This window comes from Psammomys obesus, unplaced genomic scaffold (genome assembly GCF_907164565.1).
Source record: "Psammomys obesus unplaced genomic scaffold, mPsaObe1.curated_primary_1811, whole genome shotgun sequence".
In the NCBI taxonomy this organism is placed as follows: Eukaryota; Metazoa; Chordata; class Mammalia; order Rodentia; family Muridae; genus Psammomys; species Psammomys obesus.
In genome coordinates this window covers 1159485-1171166 of record NW_026590341.1, presented here as the reverse complement: position 1 = coordinate 1171166, position 11682 = coordinate 1159485, and the positions used below count along the sequence as shown (strand labels likewise).

The following is an 11682-nucleotide window of genomic DNA, read 5'->3' as shown; positions in this document are numbered from 1 at the left end:
GACTCGACTGATTGAGGTATCAAAGCAGAGGCTGAGACTCATAGCCAAACTTTGGGCAGAGTGCAGGGAATCTTATGAAAGAAGGGGGAGATAGAAAGGCCTGGAGGGGACAGGAGCTACAAAAGGAGACCAACAGAGGAAAAAAAAAAAAGCTGAGCCCTGGGGGCCTTAAAAGTAATGATAACCCAACCAAAGACAATGCATGGAAAGGACCTAAAACCTCTGCTCAGATGTAGCCTACAGACTCAGTCTCCAAGTGAACTCCCTAGTAAGGGGAGCAGGGGCTGTCTCTGGCATGAACTCAGTGGCAGGTTCTCTGATCATCTCCTCCTTTGGGGCACAGCCTTGCCTGGGCACAGAGAAAGACAATGCAACCAGTCCTGATGACACCTGATAAGATAGGGTCAGACAGAAGGGGAGGAAGACCTTCCCTGTCAGTGGACTAGGGGAGGGGCATAGGGGGAGAAGAGGGAAGGAGGGTGGGATTGGAAGGAGATGAGAGAGGGGGCCACAGCCAGGATATAAATTGAATAAATTGTAATAAATGATAATTAAAAAGAGATGGTAACAGGAAAGATATAAAGAATCAAATATGGGCCATGAGGTCTACAGAAGGCATGGGCTAAGAGCAGGGATTCCTCATCCCTGTGACAACATGCTAGTGGCTGTCGGGATAGAAATTCAAGTAATTTAATTGTGATGTGCTCAAGATTCAATTAACAGTGTGGTTTGGTTCAATAAGGCACAGAAGTACCTTAATGTTTAAGAGCACTGCACTCATATTGAAACACATTTGAATGTATGATGTAAGTGAAAATACATAAGAGTTAAAGTAAAAATAAGAGTGAAAAGGTAAGCAAATTCAGGAGAAAATGAAATTTTCCCTATATGTAGACTTGGACAGGTGGTCTGAGGTCACATCTTAGCCAATGCAATCAATAGTTGCTGGATGCATAAATGAAGCCTCTTCGTTCTGCCCTCAGAGTTCCTCTCTAATCTTACAGTCTACAGGAGGAAAACGGTTTTTTGAGAATGATTTGAATTGCTCATTTCTCAGGCTGTAAACGAGGAGGTCGATAGGGTCACAGTGCTATACTAAATGGCTATGGCCTTGTCCAGGCGCCCAGCAGAGCCCACAGTGAGCTAGATGTAGTGTGGAGCACTGTGGAGTAATACAAGGTGACCACCACCAGGTGGGCAGAGCAGGCAGAGGAGGCACATTTCTTACCCTCAGCTGAGATGGGCAGGATGCCGACAATGCTGAAGCCGTAGGACAGCACGGTTCCTAAGAAGTTTAGGCCCCGGAGGAACATGTCTGAAATGACCCTCATGATGTTGTTGATGAAGGCGAGGCTACAGGATAGCAACACCATCAGTGGGAACTGGCAAAAGAACTGTGAGCTCACACTGGAGTCATGAAAGGATGGTGTCAAGATGAAGTAGGTGAACAACATATAGTTAAGACCCCTTCTGAACCACACAAAGGTGGCCAGAGCCATACAGCCGTTAATGATGATGCTATGGTACAAAGGCCAGCAAATGCCAAGGTAGCAGTTGGAAGCCATAGCAGAGAAGAAGAGTAGGTCACTACTCAGGACCCAGGTGAAGACAGCCCCTAAAAGAAATGGTATTCTATGCTACCAGGCTCTGCAAGCCCTAGGGCAGGAGAGTTGCCATGTGTGCTACATCCAGCTGGGCAGGTTTGGCCACGAAAAAGTACATGGTAGTTGTCAGCATGGAGGTTGAACCTGTAGTGGATGATCATGACTCTTAGGCCATTACCAAGCTCCAGACACCATAAACAGAGTAAAGAAGAGAAAGATAAGGTGGGCTGGAGCCAAGGTTAATCCAGAAGACCTTGTAGGGCCAACACAGTACAGTGAACTGGTACCGAAGAGCCATACTTGAAACTGTCTAGGCCCAAGGCAGGAATTTCGCCATGGGCCTCCTCCTCAAGAAAGAGGGAAAATTAGTAATTTTAAATGAAATTCACCTTAAAACCAGGGAAAAATTAATCCATGTAATAAGCAATCTTTTCTTGTAAGGAAAATGGGATAGTTTTTATTGTCTTGCTTTACATGTTAGGTGAATGAGCAAGTCTGTGGACATGGGTGGAGATCAAATCATGGTTTCTTTTGATTACTGCAGTCCTTCTGCAGATGACAGACTCCAAAGACAGACCATACTGTGTCTCTATGACAATGTGGCTCTTCTTCCACTTAGCAAAAAGGAGTTATGGACAACCCCTTTAGTTTCTACCCTCTTGACACACAGGATTAATAAAAGAGCAGGCTAGGGACATATCTCATGGAAATCACTTAGGAATGTGGGTTGACCTTGAGTGTCAAGTCCCTGAGCAAGCTGATGTATGCATCAAGGTCCTGACCCTACACAGAGACAAAGGTGTCCATGCTCTAGCAATCTGACTAGTGGAGATGCTAGTATTAGAAGTAAAATCAGAACCACTACCTGAGAACCTTCTGACTACACCAGCATTGAAATCAGGTGGGTGATATTCACTTCCCTTCCTGGCCTCCATTCCTAAATATGACTTTCAGGGGCTTGTCCTCTCTGCTTCCATTTTTGTAGACTCTTTAGATCCTCCCTGCAAACCCAGACTTTCTCGCTTTCTGTGGGCCTCCAATACCTGAAGCCACTCTCTACCTGAGAACAACCTGGTCACACAGGCTTAAGAATCAAGTAGTGATCTTAACACCACTTCCGGTGCTCCTTTTCAATCCCCCAGTCTCATTCCCAGCGTTGCAGGAGACTATTTACAGAGGTTGTTTTTTTGTTTGTTTCTCTATATATAAACTCCCTGGCGATAGCACTAAGCCTCACAGCAGACCAAACTTTACTCCTTCCTGTCGACCTTCTCAGCCCTCCATACTAGACCACCCTCAATTCTTCATATCAGCATCCAATACCTATAAACACGTTCTACACAAGACACCAGTGGCCATATCTGGCAGGGACTCAGAAGCACACCTTATCAGGCAACCACTTCACATTCCTAAGACCTAGAGAGAGCAACAAAAGCAAGGAAGAGAACAACCAACAAACCAAGACAAGACAAGGTATAAATACCTAGACTTGGAATTATCAGAAATCAAAGGTTGAGTGAGTGAGACATCATACCAACAAAATAAGTGGAATCAAAAACATTATTCATCAGCATCCCTCAATCTCAATAGTTTCAATTCCTCAACAACAACAAAATAGAGACTAGCAGATCATATTTGAAAAGAGGATCTATCTCTCTGCTGCATCCAACAAACATACCTCAACATCAAAGATAGACATCACCTCAGATTAAAAGAATGGAAGATATTCCTAGCAAACATACCCAAAAAGCAAGAAAGACTAGTATTTTTGATATTTGAGAAAAATATAGGGGCTGACTCTGACATGGACTCTGTTGCTTGCTTTTTGATCACTTTCCCCTGATGGGGCTACCTCACCACAGGGGAAGAGGATATGCTCAGCCCTGATGCATATACTACGAGAGGGGGGGGCTTCAAATCTCTGAGGAGTAGGAGGGGTGATAGGGGAAACAGGGAGGGTGGGACCAACAGAAAAGAAGGTAGGGGCTATGACCTGGATGTAAAATGAATAACAAGTATATATTAAAATTAAAGAAAAATAAAAATGAAATTAAAAAAAATAACAAATTAGATTCAAACCAAAATTAATCAGAACAGATGATGAAGGACACAATGTGCTCACTGACTGAAAAATCCACCAAAAAGCTACTGCAGTTCTGAACACCTATGCACCAAGCACAGGAGCACCCAAGTTTATAAAAGAAACACTGCTACAGCTACAGTCACGTATTGAGTCCCACACGGTGATTCACCGGGAAATTTCAATACCCAACTCTCCAAGAGACAGGTCACCCAGACTAAAGTTAAACAGAAATTTTGGAGCTAAATGATACTGTAAATCAAATGGAGCTCGCTGATATTTATACATCTCACCCAAACAAGAACTAATATGCCCTCTTCTCAGAAACTCATGGAACTTTCTCCAAAATTGGCCACACAGTCAGATACAAAGCGAGTCTCAACAGATACAAGAACATTGAAAGAAAACCCTGCATCCTATCTGACAACCGGAGGTTAAAGCTGGATAACAACAGCAGCAGCACCTACAGAAAGTAGTTTCTACAGAAAGTATAAACTCATGGAAGCTGAACGGCTCAATACTGAATAAAAACGGGGTCAAGACAGAAACTAAGACAGACACTAAAAACCTTTCAGAATTGAATGAAAATGAAGACTCAACATACCCAAACCTATGAGACACAATGAAGAACATATCAAGAGGCATGGACATACCACTAATCACATACACCAAAAAACTGAAGAGAGCTATTACCAACTTAAGGGCACACATAAAGTGAAAGCTCTAGAATAAAAAGAAGAACTAACACCCAAAAAAGAGTAGATGGCAAGAAATAATCAAATTCAGGGCTGAGTTCAATTAAAAAAAAAAAAAAAGCACAAAGAATCAATGAAAGACTTGATTCTATGAGGAAAAAAAAATCAAGGATTCATAAACCCTTAAGCAAATTACTAAGGAGAGAAAAGACCCAAATTAATAAAATTAGAGAGCAAAATGGAGCAAATGAAGAACTCCAAAAAATAGTAAGGACATACTTTCCCCTATCTATACTGAAGCAAATGGAAAACCTAAAAGAAGTGGATACAATCTATGCGGGGCAAGAGACTTCTGGGACTCAGGCAGGCTGGGGTGGAGGAGAGTCGACCTGAGCAAGAGTGGGGTCAAGGTAGGTCTGCACACTGGGAATTTCATTCTAAGACTGGCAGGAGTAGAATCGATCCGTCCCTATTCCAGGCCTGCGTGTCCCAGCCCAGGTATCCGTGCACCCAATCTTTGCCCACCACAGGAAGTCACGTTGCCCCATAGCCAGGTTACACTTCCTCTTCTCCGCATGTCCAGCAGCACCTAGAATCCTTTCTTATGCAAATGAGGCATCCGCATTGCCCTGGCCCCAGCCAATAATGTTCACTCTTCCAAAAGTACCTATCCACCTTTAAGTAGCCTTTGTTCTCCCATTAAATGAGTTGTCTCACTGACTCTGTTCTCATAACATTCACTTCCACCTGAGGTCTCCTCCAGTCCCAACCTTCCCACTCTGCTTCCCCTCTCAGGATCCACGAGACAATCCTGCCAATACGGGCAGGGAAGTGGAGCCTCAACAGCACATCTCTTGATATATACCACCTACCAAAACTACATCAATATCAGATAACCAATTTAAATGAATTAAACCTATAATCCCTAGTGAAATAGAAACAGTGATTAAGTCTCTCAATAAAAAATGTTAGAAGCCCAGGGCCACATGGATTGAACACAGAGTTCCACCAGACTTTTAAAAATGATTTAACACTAATACTCCACAAATTATTCTGCAAAATAGAAATGTAAGGAACATAGCATAATTCTATTTATAAGGCCACATTACCTTGATACCTAAACCACAAAGAGACTCAACAAAGAAAGGAGATTACACACATATTTCCCCTAAGAATATAAAGAAAAAAATATTTTTTCATTAATTAATTCAATTTGCATCTTGGTCAAAGGACCCTCCCTCTTCTCTTCCCAGTTTCATTCTTCCTCCAGTCCCTGGTACCAATTTCTGCCTTATTGCTGTGAAGAGACACTATGACCATGGCAACTCTTATAAAAGAAACATTTAATTGGGAAGGGTAGCTTAAAGTTCAGAGGTTTAGTCCATTATTGTCATGGTGGAAAGCATGGTAGCATGCAGGCAGACACTGGTCTAGAGAGATAGCTAAGAGTTCTACATATGGACCTGAAAGCAGCAGGAAGTGACTGTGACATAGTTCCACCAACAATGCCACACTACTTTAGTAAGGCCACACCTTCTAGTTGTACCACACTCTAAATGTATGGGAGACATTTTCTTTCAAACCACCACAGTCATCGGGGAAATGCAAGTCAAAATTACCTTGAGATTTTTATATTGCATCAGTTGGAATGGCTAAGGTCAATAAAACAAATGAAAACTTGTTCTGGCAAGAATGTAGGCTAAAGGGAACATTGATCCATTGCTGGTGAGAGTTCAATCTTGTACAGCAACTATAGGAATCAATGTGATGGTTCCTCAGGAAGATCAAGATTCAGCTAAACCATTTAGAGGCATATAACCAAAGGACTCTATAATCTCCTTTAGAGACATCTGTTTTGTTTTGTTTTGTTTTGTTTTGTTTTGTTTTGTTTTGTTTTTCACAGCATGTGACTTTCAAGGCTCTATTTACCTTTTAATTTTTTATCTTTACTTTTTTTACAATTTATTCACTTTGTATCCCAATTGTAGCCCTTTTCTACCTACCTCTCTTGGTCCTACCTTCCCTTCCTCTTCCTCCCCTATGCATTGCCCCTAGTCCACTGAAAAGGGGGACTCCTACTCCCCTACTATTTCACTCTAGCCTATCAAGTTTCATGAGGACTTCCTGGATTCTCTTCCTCTGTGGCCTGCTAAGGCCACCCCACTGGAGGGAAGTGGTCAAAGAGCAGGCAACCGAGTTCATGTCAGAGACAGCCCCTGCTCCCCTTGATAGGGAACCTGAAACTGAGATGCCATGGGCTACATGTAAGCAGGGCACCTAGGTCCTCTCCATGCATGGTCCTTAGTTTATGCATTAGTCTCTGCAGCCCCCCTTGGGCCCAGATTCTTTGGCTTTGTTGGTCTCCTTGTGGAACTCCTATCCCCTCCAAGTCTTCCTATCTCCCCCTCCTTCTATAAGACTCCCTGCCCTCTGCCCAAAGTTTGGCTGTCTCTACATAGTCTTCGATCCTCTGCTGGGTAGAATCTTTCAGAGGACAGGTATGGTAGGCTCCTGTCCTGTTACCTGTCTTCTGCCACTTCCAGTGTCTACCCTCTTTACCCTTCAGAATGAGAATTAAGCATCTTCCCTACAGTCCTCATTGTTTAGCTTCTTAAGGTCTGTAGATTTTAGTATGGTTATCTTATATTATATGACTAATATCCGCTTATAAGTTAGTATATGTGTCTGCTTCTGGGTTACCTCACTCATGATGATCTTTTCTAGTACCATCCATTTGCTTGCAAATTTCATGATGTCCTTATTTTTAATAGCTGAGTAGTATTCCATTGTGTAAATGTTCCACAATTTCTGTATCCATTCTTCAGTTGAGGTTGTTTCCAGATTCTGGCTTTTATGAATAAAGCTGCTATGAAAACACAGTTGAGCAAATGTCCTTCTTATATGATGGAACATCTTTCATGTATATGCCCAGGAGTGATATAGCTGGATCTTAAGGTAGCGTTATTCCCAATTTTCTGAGAAAGCACCAGACTGATTTCCAAAATGTTTGTACAAGTTTGCACTACCACCAGCAATGGAAGAAGTTTCCCTTTCTCAACCTCCTCTCCAGCATATGTTGTCACTTCAGTTTCTGATCTTAGCTATTCTGATGGGTGTAAGATGGAATCTCAGAGTTGTTTTGATTTACATTACCCTGATGCCTAGTGATGCTGAGCATTTATTTAAGTGTTTCTCCACCATTCAATGTTCCTCTATTGAGAATTTTCTGTTTAGCTCTGTACTCCATTTTTTAATTGGATTACTTGATTTGTTGCTGTTTAACTTCCTGAGTTCTGGATATTAGCCTTCTGTCAGGTATACGGTTGGTGAAGATCCTTTCCCAATCTGTAGGCTGTCATTTTGTTCTGATGACAGTGTCCTTTGCTTTACAGAACATTTTCAGTTTCATGAGGTCCCATTTATTGATGGTTGATCTTAGAGCCTGTGCTATTGCTGTTCTGTTCAGAAAGTCGCCTCCTGTGCCAGTGAGGTCAAGACTCTTCCCCAATTTTTCTTCTAACAGATTGTGTTTGGTTTTATGTTGAGGTCTTTGATCCACTTGGACTTTAATTTTGTGCAGGGTGATAGATATGGGTCTACTTGCATGTTTCTACATTAGACATCCAGTTAAACCAGCCCCATTTGAAGATGCTATCTTCTTTCCATTGTATGGTTTTGGCTTCTTTGTCAAAAATCAGGTTCCGTAGATGTGTGTGTGTGTCTATTTCTGGTTCTTCAATTCAATTTGCATTGATCCACCATCCTGTTTCTATGCCAGTACCATGCAGTTTTTATTACTGTGGCTCTATAGTACAGCTTGAGATCAGAGATGGAGATACCTCCAGAAGATCTTTTATTGTACACGATTATTTTAGCTATTCTGGGTTTTTGTTTTGTTTTGTTTTCCATATGAATTTGAGAGTTGTTCTTTCAAGGTCTATAAGGAATTACGTTGGTATTTTAATGGGCAGTATATTGACTCTGTAGATTGTTTTTGGTAAGATGCCATTTTTACTATATTAATCCTACTGATCCATGAGCATGGGATATCTTTCCATCTTCTGATATCTTCTTCAATTTCTTTTTTTAAAGACTTGAAGGTTTTTGTTTTTTGTTTTTATTTTTTTTCATATAAGTGTTTTACTTGCTTGGTTAAAATTAAACCAAAATACTTTATGGTTTTGTGTGTGTGTGTGTCTATTGTGAAGGGTATTTTTTCCCTAATTTCTTTCTCAGCCCTTTGTCTCTTGCTACTAATTTTCTGAGTTAAGTTTGTATCCAGCCACTTTGCTGAAAGTGTTCATCAGCTGTAGGAGTTCCCCTGGTGTAATTTTGGGGGTTGCTTATGTACACTATCATATCATCTATGAATAAAATCCCTGATCTCTTCAACATGAATGGATGTTGGAGTTTGTCAAATGCTTTTCAGCATCTAAGGAGATGATTATGTGGATTTTTTTCTTTCAGTTTGTTTACGTGGTGGATTACATTGATGGATTTCCATATATTGAACCACCACATCATGCCTGGGATGAATCCTACTTGGTCATGGTGGATGATATCTTTGATGTGTTCTTGGATTTGATTTCTGAGTATTTTATTGAGTATTTTTGCATCAGTGTTCATAAGGGAATTTGGTGTGAAAGTCTTTCTTTGTTGGATCTTTGTGTGGTTTTGGTATCAAGGTGCCTGTGGCCTCATAGAATGAGTTTCATAATATTTCTTCTGTTTCTAGTTTGTGGAATAGTTTGAAGAATATTACTATTAGCTCTTCTTTAAAGGTCTGTGCTGAAACCATCGGGTCCTGGACTTTTTTTTTTTGGATGGGAGACTTTTGATGACTGCTTCTATTTCCTTAAGGATCATAGAAATACTTAATTTATTTGCCTGATCTTGATTCAACTTTGGTAAGTGGAATCTACCAAGAAAATTGTCCATTTCATTTAGATTTTCAAATTTTGTGGCATATAGGCTTTTGAAGAGAGATGCAATGATTGTGTGGATTTCCCAGTGTCTATCATGATGTCCCCCTCTTCATTTCTGATTTTGTTGATTTTGGGTAGAGTCTCTCTGCCTTTTAGTAAGTGTGCCTAAGGGTCTATCTATCTTGTTGATTTTCTTGAAGAACCAGCTCTTGGTTTCGATGATTCTTTGAATTGTTTTCTTTGTTTCTAATTTATTGATTTCAGCCCTGAGTTTTATTATTTCCAGCCGTCTACTCTTCTTGGGTGTGTCTGCTTCTTTTTTTCTTGGGGTTTCAGGTGTGCCATTAAGTTTTTTGTGTAGGCACTCAGTTCCCTGAATTTCCTCTTGGCACTGCTTTCATTGTGCCCGATCAGTTTAGGTACCTTGGGCCTTCATTTTCATTGAATTTTAAGAAATTTAATTTCTTCATTTCGTCCCTTACCCGGCTGTTGTTGAGTAGAGAGTAGTTCATTTTCCTTGCATGTGCAGGCTTTGTGCTATTTCTCTTGTTGAGGTCCAGCTTCAGTCCATGGTGGTCTGATAGGATACAAGGGATTATTTCAATTTTCCTGTACGTGTTGAAGCTTGCTTTGTGACCAACTATATGGTCAGTCTTGGAGAAGGTTCCATGGGTGGCTGAAAAGAAGGTATATTCTTTTGTTTTTTGTTGAAAAGTTCTGTAGGCATCTATTAGGTCCATTTGAATCAAGACCTCTATAAGATTCTGTCTTGATTATCTATCCCTTGATGAGAGTGGAGTGTTGAAGTCTCCTACTATTAATGTGTTGGGATCAATGTGTGATTTAACCTTTAGTAATGTTTCTTTTATAAATACAGGTGTCCTTGTCTTTGGGGCATAGATGGTCAGAATAGTGATGTCCTCATGGTGGATTTTTCTTTGATGAGTGTGGTGTGTCCTTCCCTGTCTCCTTTGATTAATTTTGGTTGAAAGTCTATTTTATAAGATATTAGGATGGCTACTCCCGCTTGTTTTTTGGCTCCATTTGCTTGGAAAACCTTTTCCCAGCCCTTTACTCTGAAGTAGTGCCTAACTTTGTTGCTGAGGTGTGCTTTTTTAATGTAGCAGAATGTTTGATCCTGTGTCTGCAACCATCCTGTTAGTCTGTGTCTTTTTATTGGTGAGTCGAGTCCACTGATCTTAATAAGTATTAGTAACCAATGAATGTTAGTTCCTTTTATTGTGGAGTTAGTAGTGATAGTATGTTTGTTTGCTTGTTTTCTCTTGATTATTTTTATTGTGAAGTTATCTATTTCCTGTGTTTTCTTAGGTGTAGTTGACCTCGTTGAGTTCAAGTTTTCCTTCTAGTATCTTCTTTAGGGTTTGGTTGATATATATATATTATATATATATATTGTTTAAATTTAGTTTTGTTGTGGAATATCTTGTTTTCTCCATTTAGGGTGATTGAAAGTTGTGCTGGGTATAGTAGTCTAGGTTGCTGTTTGTGGTTGCTTAGTGTCTGCATGATATCTTCCCAAGCCCTCTGGCTTTCATAGTTGAAAAGGCAGGTGTTGTTCTGATAGGTCTACCTTTATATGTTAGTTGGCCTTTTTCCTTTGCTGCTTTTAATATTTTTTCTTTGTTCTATAGATTTAGTGTTTTGAATATTATGTGGCAGGAGGAATTTCTTTAATGGTCAAACCTATTTGGTATTCTGTAAGCCTCTTGTATGTTTAAAGACATCTCTTTGTTTAGGCTGGGGAAATTTTCTTTTATGATTTTTATGGAAATATTTTCTGGTCCTTGGGACCCGGACTCTTCTTTTTTGTCTATTCCTATTATTCTTAGGTTTCATCTTTTCATGGTGTCTTAATTTCTTGGGCATTTTGTGTCAGGAATTTTTCCATTTTAATATTTTCTTTGAGAGATGTATTTGTCTCTTCAATTGTATGGTCAATGTCTGAGATTCTCTCCTCTATCTCTTATATTCTGTTGCTGTTGCTTACCTCTGGTTCCTGATTTCTTCTTTAAGTTCTCCATCTCTGTGAGTTTCTCAGTTTGTGTTTTCTTTATTGATTCTAATTCCATTTTCATGTCTTGAACAATTTTATTCATTTCCTTTACCTACTTGATTGTGGTTTCCTGTTTGTCTATGATGGCCTCTATTTGTTTGGTTGTATTTGCCTCTATTTCTTTGAGAGATTTGTTCATTTCCTCTTTCTATGCCACTAATAACTGCCTAAGCATAGATTTAATGTCATTTCCTGTGTTTCAGTTGCATTAGAATATACAGTTTGTTTTGTTGCTTTTGCTGTTGTTTGTTTTTTGGTTTGGTTTGGTTTGGTTTGGTTTGGTTTGGTTTGGTTTGGTTTGGTT

The 11682-nt window shown here is 40.1% G+C and overlaps 1 pseudogene; it reads right to left on the bottom strand.

Moving 5' to 3' along the window:
- Positions 1-979: 979 nt before the first annotated feature.
- Positions 980-1722, bottom strand: LOC129676488 (olfactory receptor 13A1-like; annotated as a pseudogene).
- Positions 1723-11682: the final 9960 nt, after the last annotated feature.